The 13,830-nt window shown below is 36.5% G+C and overlaps 1 long non-coding RNA gene across 1 annotated transcript; it reads left to right on the plus strand.

Moving 5' to 3' along the window:
* Positions 1-3,301: 3,301 nt before the first annotated feature.
* On the plus strand, positions 3,302-4,235 carry LOC117682532 (uncharacterized). The gene is made up of 2 exons (XR_004596869.2): positions 3,302-3,562; positions 4,000-4,235. It is a non-coding gene; the product is annotated as an uncharacterized lncRNA (long non-coding RNA).
* Positions 4,236-13,830: the final 9,595 nt, after the last annotated feature.

Raw genomic sequence — 13,830 nt, forward strand, 5'->3', positions numbered from 1 at the left:
TGTTTGATATGATGTGGGACAGTGGCAATTAAGGTACAGACAATGGACTGGCATGAAAATGTCCATGCATGCAGGAACCTGATAAAACTATAAATGTGAAACGTATTTTGAGGTACAATTATTTTATATACCTTGCAAAAACATACTGTATTGTGTAACTAAGGCTTTCAGCAAGAAGAATTACAAACATTCACACGCTGGCTGCAGTACATGAATGAAAGTAGGTGTTATTGTATGGGAGTTGGGGAGTGCGGGATATAAGGTGGCACAGCAGAAGGGACAAAGGCGAATGATCTGGCCTCTGAAAACCAGTGCTTTGGTTAGATAAGACTCATTAGTCTGGGAGGACAGCTTATCTTAGAGAAGAAGAACTCTGATTCCAAACCTCCGCTGCCTTGCGGCCACACCCAATTATGGAAAAGTGAAGGGAAATACCGATAAGAAACCAAGTGGGCAGACTGTGTTCAATATCCAAGGATGGAAAGTAGCCAGAAAGGAAACTCCTGAACCAAACCACATTTTCGCGAGGTAAATAGGGGTTTGCGTTGCGCCAACAACCCCTCCTAGAAAACAAGACGTTACAGAAAATAAGGACATAGTATTACAACAAGAAGACTGAGTAAAGCAGGAAACGCCAATGATGGCAGCAGGACGACAAAGGGGGAAAGCCAGAGGGAAGCCAAACGTCCAACTAGTTCCCCAGTGACAACCAAGCGAACAACCACCATCGGACACTGGAATGTGCAATGTACAGAGGAGGAACGTCAGCACAGATAGCAAGAGAGATGAAAGGATACCAGCTAGACATTCTAGGAATCAGTGAGTGTCGATGGACGGGAGCAGAAAAGACAAGAGTGGCCTCGGCCCAGACTGTCATCTACAGCGGAGATGAAGAACTGTATAAGGGAGGAGTTGCCATAATGATAAGCCATAGCGCAGTGAAATTACTAATCGAATGGACACCCATCAGTTATAGGATAATAACAGCTCGAGTCTATACAAGATATAGAAGAGTGACAATAATACTGGTATATGCGCCACATGATAAAAAGAAAGAGGAAGAACAGTTCTATACCAAGAGTTACAAGAAACATTGGATGAATGCAATAAGAACGACATCTTAATTGTGGGGGACTTCAATACCAAAGTTGGAAATGATAACATGGGATAAGAAAGAACTATGAACATACATGAACTGGGCACTCAAAATGAGAACGGTGAGAATCTGTGTGATTTTTGCCAGACTAACGGGCTAGTGATCACAGGAACAATATTTCTCCATAAAGACATACACAAAGCAACATTGGTACCTGCCAATGGAAGAGTTAAAACACAGATTGATTACCCCCTTATTAATGGACAGTACAGATCTTCAGTCTTAGACACCAAAGTTATGAAGGGAGCAGACGCCAACAGCAATCAATACAAGGTGAAGACTGGGGATCGGACTACGCCTTTTTTCGTTTAAGAGATCAAGACTGGACGTAGGACGCATCAAAAAGACTCGGAAGTTAGAACAAATTGCAACGACTGCGTGAGAGAGAAACTTGCAGCGAATTAGAGAATACCGGTAGAGTTTTCAAAAGCTTGTTGGATTGCTCAATAGGGTATTCAATTTGGTCAGCAAGGTATCACATTAGGTTTAAATCTAGGTCATGTGATTACTCAGGTATGACAGCGATAAAGTGAGTTAATCTAGTACTAGTAAACATTTGCACATTTGGGCCTTTTTTGTTTCTCCCTGTTGTCCTACATTACTGCTATAAAAGTCTGAACTAATTAAGCAGTCACAGCACAAAAATACTCTTAGTGCTGTATGTTGCACCAGGAATTGGGGAACCAAAATGTCTAATGATTTTTGCAGGAAAAAAATATCTCCGTAATTCTTAAAGTTATGCTTTTCTCTTTTGTTTGTTTCTTCAGAAATGTCTTTTGAATTACATTTTTTGAAAAACAAAATTCAAATTACTCCAAGCAGAATTGATGCTCTATAGAATCCGGTGCTGTTAAGGTGAACATTCTTTTTAAAGGTCTATGAATAGAATAGCTAACAATAGGAGAGAGTGTTCTAGAGGTTTTCTTTATGCCAAATGAATTGGTTGAGTGCCAAATAACAATCTACACTTGGGTAACCACAGCACCTAGATTTAAACCTGATGTGATATCTTGCTGACCAAATTGAATACCATATTGAGCAATCCAACAAGCTATTGAAAACTCTACCGGTATTCTGTAATTCGCTGTGACGAAATCAAAGAAAAGGAGAATGAGGATAGAACAATATATAGCCTATGCAAACTCATCAGAAGAAATCCTAGGCTACAGGAAAGAAAAGAGCAAGTATTTGATCAGCGAAGACACATTGTAGCTAATAGATGAAAGAAAGAGAACTAAAAAATATAGAGCAAAAATAGATGACGCAAGATCTTATAGAATCAAGACTAGATTAACGGAAGCCTAGCGGTGTATACAGCAACGTTAGGTGTCCTGAAGCTAAAGGCTGGAAAACAATATTATTTAAATTATCAAAAAAAAAACTTTTATCGGGAGTATTTCTCTAAACCTTTATTACATATTTTGACAACGATGTTAATTTCTTTATTTCATTCGTTTTTGTGCATCCGTATACATCCTGGCACGTGACGCGCGTGTCCTAACATTGCAAATGAACTATTTAAATCAAATCGACGCAGGTGATTTATGACTTTAAATCATAATTTTTTTTAAGAATACTGCTCTTTTATGTCATATAATGTTGATGTTGAATTGCTTGGGATCGAAATAGATTTTTGCTTATCAAAAACGATTAAAAAACCCTCAAAATAAGGCACATTTATACTAATCAAAAGCGATTTGCAAACAATTAGTACAAATCCGTAGATTTTCCAAGCACGATTCACATTTGTACTTGTACTCAACCAAATTTTCGTAAAATATTCTAAAAAATGTACTTATCTTTCACCTGCGCCAAGCTGTAGAGAGAAAGACAAAGCAGAGAGAATGGGAGGACCAGGATGGCAAAGAAAGCCGAAAGAGCACAAAATGCAGCTGAAAACGGGAGACAAAGGAACTTTCCACCAATGTAAAGCAGCTGACGGGGACAAGAAACAAGCAAACAGCAGCAATGAAGAGCAAAGATGGGGGAACTACTGAAAAGCAAAGAAGCAAGACTTGCAAGGTGGAAGGAACACTTTGATGAAGTTCTAATAAATTGGGAGATTCCTGAATTATCACCACAAGAGTATGAGGAAGATGGATGGTGTCGCATTAAAATTCATCATTGTATATACTAGTATTTAGTTTCGTATTTTAACTTTACCACATATCCCGTGGTGAGCCCCTTAGTGTTTTAGTCTTACGTATTTGTAAATACCCATATTGAACCTCAGTTCACCGGGCTTTAAACCCGCCAGTCCGTGCAGTATCAGTTTGGACGCGGCAGTCCAGAGGGAAGGACGCACTTATACTTCTCTCGTGCATACCATCCAGTCACTATGCATTTTGTTAATATAAATAGCTGTGTGCTTACTCTGGAGTGAACCTGGTACTGACTTTTTCTGAGGTGAGGTTTATTAATTGTCAATTTTATCGTCATTTCGTTCATTACTGTTCTAAAACACCCAGTCATGGTATTCCAATCGTTTTTATGCTTATTTGTTACGTTTGAATTTAAATGTCTATGTTTAGATACACGTGTTTGAATCTATTATAAGTATGGCGGACTATTATGGTCATATTCCTTTTGTAGTAATGAGTAGTATTATGCAACACTGCATTTAAGTAATTATGAGTTAGTATTTTGTGAGTGTAAAAGCTAATATGCTTTATAGTAAGTCTTCTTTAAAACTGTGTATCAGTATTTTGTGTGTAATAAGCGTCTATGCTAAGTGTGTCATTCATGACCGTATAGCCTGTAAGTAAAGTATGGTGCGTATTGGTGTAAAAGCCACAGTTGCTTTTGTCATGTACTTAATGTGTTTGTGTACTATGTTGGCGCAGGTCCCTTATTCCATCTATTGTGTAAACCACTTTCATCGATGGTGGCTGAATATTGGTGACGTCTTGTGTAGACTAAGTGGCCAGTAGAGAACATTGTCCCTTGGAGGACCTCACCAGTCCATCCTTGTCAAGACCAAGTGGCAATAGACAACAGTGGAGGACCTTACCAGTTCCCATACTAGGACAATTACTTTCTATATGTATTCATTCAAACTATATTAAATATGTAAAAACAATGTAAAAATATTGTCTTAGTCTTTGTCTTACAGTAAATATAAATTTTAGTTAATTCCGCTCGAAAATCTGTGATAGATGGGAGCTTGATATCTCTGCAAGCCACCCTCCACACAAGAAGTACGAGCTGCATTAAAGGGGCTCAGAAATGTAGAAGCCACTAAAGAAGATCAGATAATTGCAGAAATGCTGACATCAGACCTAGTCCAGACCAGCTAAGAACTCAAATTCACCTTTGACCAAATATGGAAAGAGGAGAAAGTGCCCAAGGAGTGGACCAGGTGACGAGCTGGTCTGCAAAATCCCATAAAAAGGAAACTTTCAAGAGTGCGGCAACTGGAGAGGAGTAACCTTTTTGCCCCTTTTAGCCAGCAAAGTTCTCGGTCATATTAATATAAACAGAATACAGGCCGGCGTAGACCGCACACTAAGAAAGGAACAGGCGGGTTTCTGGATAGGTAGAGGCACTGCCGACCAGATATTCATCCTATAAAACAACCTGCAGGAGGCTAATGAGTGGAATGCTACTTGGTTGATTTCGAGCAGGCATTTGACTCAGTGCACATATACAGTCTTTGGGTGATCATAGGAAAGCATGGCATACCAAATAATCTGATCCAAATTGTTAAAGCACTATACTATGTGATTGAAGATAATAAGACCACAGCCCCTTTCCCTGTTATGACCGGCATAAAGCAAAGCTGCTGCATGTCAGGGTTCTTGTTTCTTTTGATAATAGACTGGGTGATGCAGCAGAAAGTCAAGAAGAACGATCAGGAAGTCGATAGGTTTCACCACCATGCTTAAAGATTCTCGACCTTGCTCTGCTGTCATCTACTATGAACCATCTACAGTACAAGGCAACAAAGCTTGAATACAACTCTGCGAAGGTCGGTTTATTGAAGCTTATTGCGAAGAAATGCAAAGTACTGGGGGTCAACATTAAGAGTGAAGTCAGCCTGAATGTCGGTAACAGTTGAAGTTAAAGAGTTGTACAGATTCGTGTACCTCGGCGTCAGTGTCGCCAAGGACGATGGAGGCACGTCCGACATCAGGAAGAGAATAGCGATATCCGGTTCATCCTTCAGTAGATTAGGTAACAGCTGGAAGGTAGCTAACATCAACAAAGACTTTTCAAAAATCTTAGGCCTCTCCATATTGTTATGTGGATGTGAAACATGTAAATTATTAACTCACGAATACAGAGGAAAAGAAGATAGATTCCTTCCAGACAAAATGCATAAGGAGGGGCAACAGCACTTACTAGTATCAAATCTGACTGTACTGGAGATGGCAGAAACATCTAACATCAGCGGAGAGATCAGGAGAAGGAGATGGAACCGGATCGGCCATATTTTAAGAAAAGATCCAGCAGATGACTGCGCTGTAGCCCAAGGGTGGACAACTGAGGGAAGAAGGAAAATGAGACGCCCAAAGACAATGTGGTGACGGATGGTAGAAAGAAACATGGCGGAATGGACTTCCTGGAACACAGCACGCCGAGAGGCTTCATACTGCAACATGTGGAAGGCAAATATCCATGCCTTATGTGCCTACTGGCACGGAGAGAATTGAGGTTAGGTAAGAATGTAGCCACCTTTGTATGCCGCATGGATTAAAGAAAACGTTTTATTGTTTAAATAAATGTATCTAGGTACACATCGCCGCCATCTTAAATTTTCTAAATTTCATACAGATATTGAGACTCAACGGTAAAATTATTTTACGATTTTCTTCGTCCGGAAGACGGTGGGGATTGCAAAATAATTTTACAGATGAGTTTCAAGAAACCTTCCAGCCAAAGTGACAGATTTTAACAAGGTCAAGATGGCTGCCATATGTACCTTGTGTTTTATTAATGGAGGGTATATTTTCATTATGAGAAAACCATATAACGTCAGGTTGTTGTCCCTTAAAGAACAGTTTATGTTGTAAAAACCAAGAATAACAATGAATGACAATATAATGCTTCTAAAAATTGTTTTGACAGTAACCTATATGGGTATAGTCTACTAATTCATTTTCCATTGGCAGTAATGTTAACATCAGAGTTAATAGCTCAGGTGCCCAAATTTCAGCAACGAGGGACCCCTTAAACGAAAGCCCATCAAATTTTCTCTCTCCTATTAGAATTTCTTGGTGTGAAGTCAGATTCTTTTTGTGGCAAAATTTTGCTGTATTGATAAACTCTGAAAATGAAAGTAGGGAATTTCCCAGTTTTGGAAAGTGTACATGAAACAATATCAACTCTTTCCATCAAATGATATTTTTGACAAATGCTATTCAAATTGCAAATCCTTTATTTTAGCTCACTTTAGCTGAAAGCTCAAGTGAGCTATTCTGATCACATTTTGTCCGTCGTCCATCCGTCTGTCCGTCCGTCCGCCTGTCCGTCTGTCCGTCCGTCTGTCTGTCTGTCTGTCCGTCTGTAAACTTTTTACATTTTGAACTTCTTCTCTAAAACCATTCGGCCAATTTCAAACAAATTTGGCAAAAAGCATTCTTATGGGAAGGCAAATATAAATTGCAAAAATGAAAGACCAATCTTTGTTCAAAGCGGAGAAAATCTCGAAACTGTAGAAAAAGTGGGGTGCATTTTAAAAAATCTTCTTCTCCAGAACTACTGAGTCATATTCAATGTGATTTAGCATAAATAATTGTTATGGAAAGGAAGATATAAATTGCAAAAATGATGGGCTAATTCTGTTTCAAATCTGAGTTATTGCGAAAAAAATAATAAAGGAAAGGCGTTTCAATCGAGTTCGGTATCCATGCATGAGTCTTGGTAAAATGGTTAGGCAAAACCGGGCAGGGGCAAAACAAAAGATCGGGAGTTATTAATTTGCCAGTCTCTTTAAAATTGTCAGGATATTTTACGGACCAGTATGTTTGTATTCGCTGTAAATATTGCTGCAAAACGATGCGTATTTTTGAATTTACGATTGCCGATCGACATCGGCTTTTATTTTGCCTCGGCCCGGATTTGCTTACTCATTTTACCAAGACTCGTATTCCATAGTTCTAAAACGAGTCGATCAGACAACGATGAATTTGTTAGTTATACAACAGTTCGCGTACGAAGGGAATCTTTTAAACATGCAAAATACATTGGTGCCGATTTTGTGAAGTAAATTGAGGCTAAATATTTCAATGCGTTGGCAGTTTTCACATATGACGGTGGTGTTAGCTTGTTTTGATTTTCGTTTCGTTTTCAATATTTATGTTTTGTAACCTGGGAACTATCGCCTGTATTTTGTGATTTTTATTTATCAAATCAAACAGAGACTTAGTTAACTTTTTACCTGCGCAAAATCGGATTTATTAAAAGGTACTAAAATACAATTCATTCTATCGGTAATTCGGTATGATCTTTTGCGTAATGGTCGATTTATGCAATATGTTTTGTTAAGATGCTCAGCATTTTCTCGTGTTTATTCTGTTTAAATAGAGTTTAATATCGCTGACAGAAATACGTAGGTATATACATGTATATGATATGTTTTGAAAAATAAATTGTGCTCTTTATTTGTTATGGTGCATGTTTATTGTGCGAGTTAAAAATCTTCAGCTGAATATAATAAACGTGAACAAATGTGAACAAAATGGTGACTCAAACCTAGCAGAATTGTGGGCTCTGTATCTTACTTATAATTTTAATGATTGACGGTGAATTTTGGTTGATCAATTGAAATTTTATATGAATTAGAGTATGTTAAATACTTGTACAAAAAAGTTAAAGGATGATATGCAGTATTTGTTATACTTTCATGTTAAATACTGAAATCTGATTGGTTAAGACGCAGTTAATAATATTTTCTATTACCCTCAGCGTTAGCAACGCACTTAGCAACGGGTAAAATTAAAAAAAGTTACATGCGCGAAAATTATGCGCGTACGGTTCGCTGTAGAATTCACGTTATTCCTTTATAAAAGCAGTAAAATTTTCTTAAAAATTAAGACATTCAGTATAACAAAATAAATAGTGCCTGTTTGGGAGGATAACAGTTGAAATTGACACCCCTCGAAAACCATTGTCAACCTCCGCTTCGCGTCAGTTGACAATGGTTTTCTCGGGGTGTCAATTTCAACTGTTACCCTCCCAAACAGGCACTATTTATATAATATAACTACTCTCTGGGGCCTCCTCTTCATACAATGAATAATGTAAAATCTACATCAATTTGATAAATTTTCAGACACGAGGAAATAAAAACGACACCGTTAAAACAGTTTTCATAGTTCTGACACATTTCTGTTGCTGGGATAAAGGAATTATCGCTATTCCTAAGAAAATATTACAGCGAAAAATTATCCTGGTTTGTAGCCATTTGTTATTTTTGATGATGAAGATGATAGGCCTTAGTAAATTAGAGTGATGTGCCTGTCAATACTGTAACATTGATTTTTATAGCTCTTTAACATGTCACGTGACAACATTTTTCATTTCAGTGTTTTCAACAATCAAGTGTGAGTAAAGTTATAAAAGTCACACGAGTTTACTCAAGGTAAACAACAGTCATTTAGTTATAATGGAGAAAACAAATTTTTGAATGTTTTTAATTAGAGGAATTGAGCGCATTGATGTACACTTTTCTTCTTCACATCTATAGGATTTTAAAAAAATAAAATACAATAACTATTATATTATATTTTTTATAAAATGTTATAACTAGTACCTAGTTGAGGAAGAAAATGTACCTATATGCTCTCATATAGTTTGATTGCTTTATAAAGTGGGGGAGGGGAGGGGGGCAGAACGAAAATATAGGGAATTGGAAGTTAACAGTGTACCCCTACCAAATATTTAGTCTTGCTTAGGATTATCTATATTTAGTCTTGCTTAGGATTAACCACTCTGGTTAAAAATAGTATTCCGTGAAGGTACAATTAATGCCAAAGATTACGCGTTTGCAAAAATAAATGTAAAGTTCAAATAGTTTACAATATTTATTTTTTGTTATTCTACCGAGGGGCCAAATGACACAAGCATTCTGATTTAAAATGTCACAATTGATATATATATACACTCAGCAAGTATAGGAATTATTTTGCTTAAAAGCACTACTTTGTTGTCTTACTGATTCTAAGAATAGTTAGAGGAATATACTCTTTATAAGACATACTCATTTCAACAGCAGATCTTAGAAAATACTTTGAAGCAATGTAATGTTAAGGATCATATAAATTTACAGAAAATTGACGCATTTGTCTTTAAAAAGCTGAATTGATTTTTTTGGTCACCTGAGTAAACTCAGATGACCTATTGCTATCCGTTTTCGTCCATAGTCGTGCGACGTGCGTGAACAATTTTACATTTCTAACTTCTTAAAAACTACAAGGCTGATTGTTACCATTTTTAATGTGAGGCATCTCTATGGTACATGTAAGAGGAATCTAAATTGTGAAATTCATGGCTCTACCACCCCCGGGTCGCCACATGTGGGGCCAAATATGCAAAAAAGCCAAATTTTCAAAAATCTTCTTCTCTTCTCATACACATGTGAGGAAAAAAACTGGTTGCATAGTTATGATGTCCATGAGGCCCTCACCCAAAACTGTGAAATTCATGGCCCCTGGGTCAGGGGTTCAGGCTCTAGGGTGGGGCCATAATGGCCATAGAGTAAAAATGTATTAAATCTTAGAAAGTCTTCTTCTCTACTCCCATATATATTTGTTAAAAACTAAATGCTTAGTTATAATATCCATGAAGCCCTCTACCAAAATTGTTAGGGATTCAGGCTCTCGGGTGGGGCCAATTTGTTTATACAGTAAAAATGTTTTAAATCTTAAAAAATCTTAACTCCCACACATTTGGGCAACAAAGAATTCACGTTATTCCTTTATAAAAGCAGTAAAATTTTCTTAAAAATTAAGACATTCAGTATAACAAAATAAATAGTGCCTGTTTGGGAGGATAACAGTTGAAATTGACACCCCTCGAAAACCATTGTCAACCTCCGCTTCGCGTCGGTTGACAATGGTTTTCTCGGGGTGTCAATTTCAACTGTTACCCTCCCAAACAGGCACTATTTATATAATATAACTACTCTCTGGGGCCTCCTCTTCATACAATGAATAATGTAAAATCTACATCAATTTGATAAATTTTCAGACACGAGGAAATAAAAACGACACCGTTAAAACAGTTTTCATAGTTCTGACACATTTCTGTTGCTGGGATAAAGGAATTATCGCTATTCCTAAGAAAATATTACAGCGAAAAATTATCCTGGTTTGTAGCCATTTGTTATTTTTGATGATGAAGATGATGGGCCGTAGTAAATTAGAGTGATGTGCCTGTCAATACTGTAACATTGATTTTTATAGCTCTTTAACATGTCACGTGACAACATTTTTCATTTCAGTGTTTTCAACAATCAAGTGTGAGTAAAGTTATAAAAGTCACACGAGTTTACTCAAGGTAAACAACAGTCATTTAGTCATAATGGAGAAAACAAATTTTTGAATGTTTTTAATTAGAGGAATTGAGCGCATTGATGTACACTTTTCTTCTTCACATCTATAGGATTTTAAAAAAATAAAATACAATTACTATTATATTATATTTTTTATAAAATGTTATAACTAGTACCTAGTTGAGGAAGAAAATGTACCTATATGCTCTCATATAGTTTGATTGCTTTATAAAGTGGGGGAGGGGAGGGGGGCAGAACGAAAATATAGGGAATTGGAAGTTAACAGTGTACCCCTACCAAATATTTAGTCTTGCTTAGGATTATCTATATTTAGTCTTGCTTAGGATTAACCACTCTGGTTAAAAATAGTATTCCGTGAAGGTACAATTAATGCCAAAGATTACGCGTTTGCAAAAATAAATGTAAAGTTCAAATAGTTTACAATATTTATTTTTTGTTATTCTACCGAGGGGCCAAATGACACAAGCATTCTGATTTAAAATGTCACAATTGATATATATATACACTCAGCAAGTATAGGAATTATTTTGCTTAAAAGCACTACTTTGTTGTCTTACTGATTCTAAGAATAGTTAGAGGAATATACTCTTTATAAGACATACTCATTTCAACAGCAGATCTTAGAAAATACTTTGAAGCAATGTAATGTTAAGGATCATATAAATTTACAGAAAATTGACGCATTTGTCTTTAAAAAGCTGAATTGATTTTTTTGGTCACCTGAGTAAACTCAGATGACCTATTGCTATCCGTTTTCGTCCATAGTCGTGCGACGTGCGTGAACAATTTTACATTTCTAACTTCTTAAAAACTACAAGGCTGATTGTTACCATTTTTAATGTGAGGCATCTCTATGGTACATGTAAGAGGAATCTAAATTGTGAAATCCATGGCTCTACCACCCCCGGGTCGCCACATGTGGGGCCAAATATGCAAAAAAGCCAAATTTTCAAAAATCTTCTTCTCTTCTCATACACATGTGAGGAAAAAAACTGGTTGCATAGTTATGATGTCCATGAGGCCCTCACCCAAAACTGTGAAATTCATGGCCCCTGGGTCAGGGGTTCAGGCTCTAGGGTGGGGCCATAATGGCCATAGAGTAAAAATGTATTAAATCTTAGAAAGTCTTCTTCTCTACTCCCATATATATTTGTTAAAAACTAAATGCTTAGTTATAATATCCATGAAGCCCTCTACCAAAATTGTTAGGGATTCAGGCTCTCGGGTGGGGCCAATTTGTTTATACAGTAAAAATGTTTTAAATCTTAAAAAATCTTAACTCCCACACATTTGGGCAACAAAACTGAATACATCTTTATGATGTCCACTAACTCCTCTACCTAAATTTTGAAATTCACGGCCCCTGGGTCAGGGGTTCAGGACATGAGGGGGGGGGGGGGGGGAATATGGCAATATAGTGTTAATGCATATAATGTTTAAAAATTTTCTTCTCTATTATCACAGATCTGTATAAAAAAAAACTGACTTATAATTATGCTTACCAGGAAATCCTCTAATGAAATTTTAATTTCCATGTCCCCTGGAGTATGGGTTTTGACTCTTGGGCAGGGCGAAAATGGATGTATAGGTGTTAATGCATATAATGTTAAAAATTATCTTCTTTACTCACACACACCTGAAAGGAAAACTGACTTCATGATTTTGTAGACCACATCTTAAGTTTTTTGCCAAAATTATAGGTTTCACAGTTCTTTTTGAAAGACTTCAGGCAGGGAGGTGGTCGTCATTGCAAATTTTTAGTTTTTCTACTTCAGAATGAAACCTAACTAATTAAATGAATATATGAGACTCCTCGACAAGTTTATGTATGGGTTATATGCTAATCAGATGACCGTAATGGCCAATTAGCTTCTTGTTAACAAATTTTGTTTATTAGGATTCGTTTATTCCATAAAACTGACAACAATAATAAGCCAATAAATACATGTTTTAAAGAACAATTGAGTTATTTTTTTTTTACTTTTTTTAATAACATAAACTGGTCCTTGTATGTAAGCTCATATACAGTGAAACATCATCTATCCGGACTGTGTCGTTCCAATCATCCGGATAGTTGAGGCTTCTGGATATCTAAAATGGGTCTATTTTGTCATAAATGATAATCTACATGTTTTAATGGGTTTTTAATACTGTTTTCTTTGCCTTTCATACTAAATAGCTAAAACTTCGAATTTTCAATGGATATTCACCTGTTTATTACAAGGAATCTTTGCTTTGTGTTATTTTAGTCAGGAAATAATAACCAAACTATCATGATAGGAAAATGTAGCTAAATATATTACGTCTAAGTGTGAAATGAGCCTATTTACGTTAGGTTTTTAACAATCTATACACGTCAATTTTCCAACAATGCGCTTCCGATCAATTAAAATGCTTTTCTTATTGTTTTCTTCCTATACCTCTGGTTTCGGCTTAATCTGACAAGGCATTCATGAGACACTTCGTTTAAAATATTTTTTTAAATATATTAATTCCACAAAACTATGAAAACCGTTCCAAATTTATTAAGCACATTCGTCCTTTGAAGCAGAGGAGTGTTTTAAAAGTGGTATCACTTGACAGGTGCACAGCGTAAAGATATCAAAGCCACGTGAGGCGTGATAAATCCTGTCTAACCAGCAATGTTGGTAATATTTGAAAGTGGTTTGGGGAGTGAGAGTGTTTATACCAGCTACTCATGGGGGCTAGCAGGTAGAAAGGAGTGAAACTCAATTGAAAGGCGTAATATTTCTATTGTATTAATCGGAGTACCATTAAAGTTTACCCTCCGGTAAAATGAAGCAAAATTTATAGAGTGACCATGTTTTATGGTAAAAACAGACCATCCGGATTCAGAACGCGAAATATCGGATATATGAGAAGCAAATACAAAATAACGTTTAAACAACCTGTTTCTAAAAAAAATCGTCCGTTAATTGAAGCCCCCAGATCTCTGGTGTCCGGATATATGAAGCCCCACCGTACAACCGTTCCCAATTTTGCATAATGTGGGAGGAATTATTTATGTTCTTTCTCGTTGCCTCTCATATGAACATAATTAATATGTAAAATAAAAACACAACATATATGTTAGGATGTGAAGCATACTGAAGTGCAGTTTATTTACGTATACATGTAAATACATTAAATTGTCTTTTCT

The sequence above is a fragment of the Magallana gigas genome, chromosome 4 (genome assembly GCF_963853765.1).
Source record: "Magallana gigas chromosome 4, xbMagGiga1.1, whole genome shotgun sequence".
NCBI classification, from domain to species: Eukaryota; Metazoa; Mollusca; class Bivalvia; order Ostreida; family Ostreidae; genus Magallana; species Magallana gigas.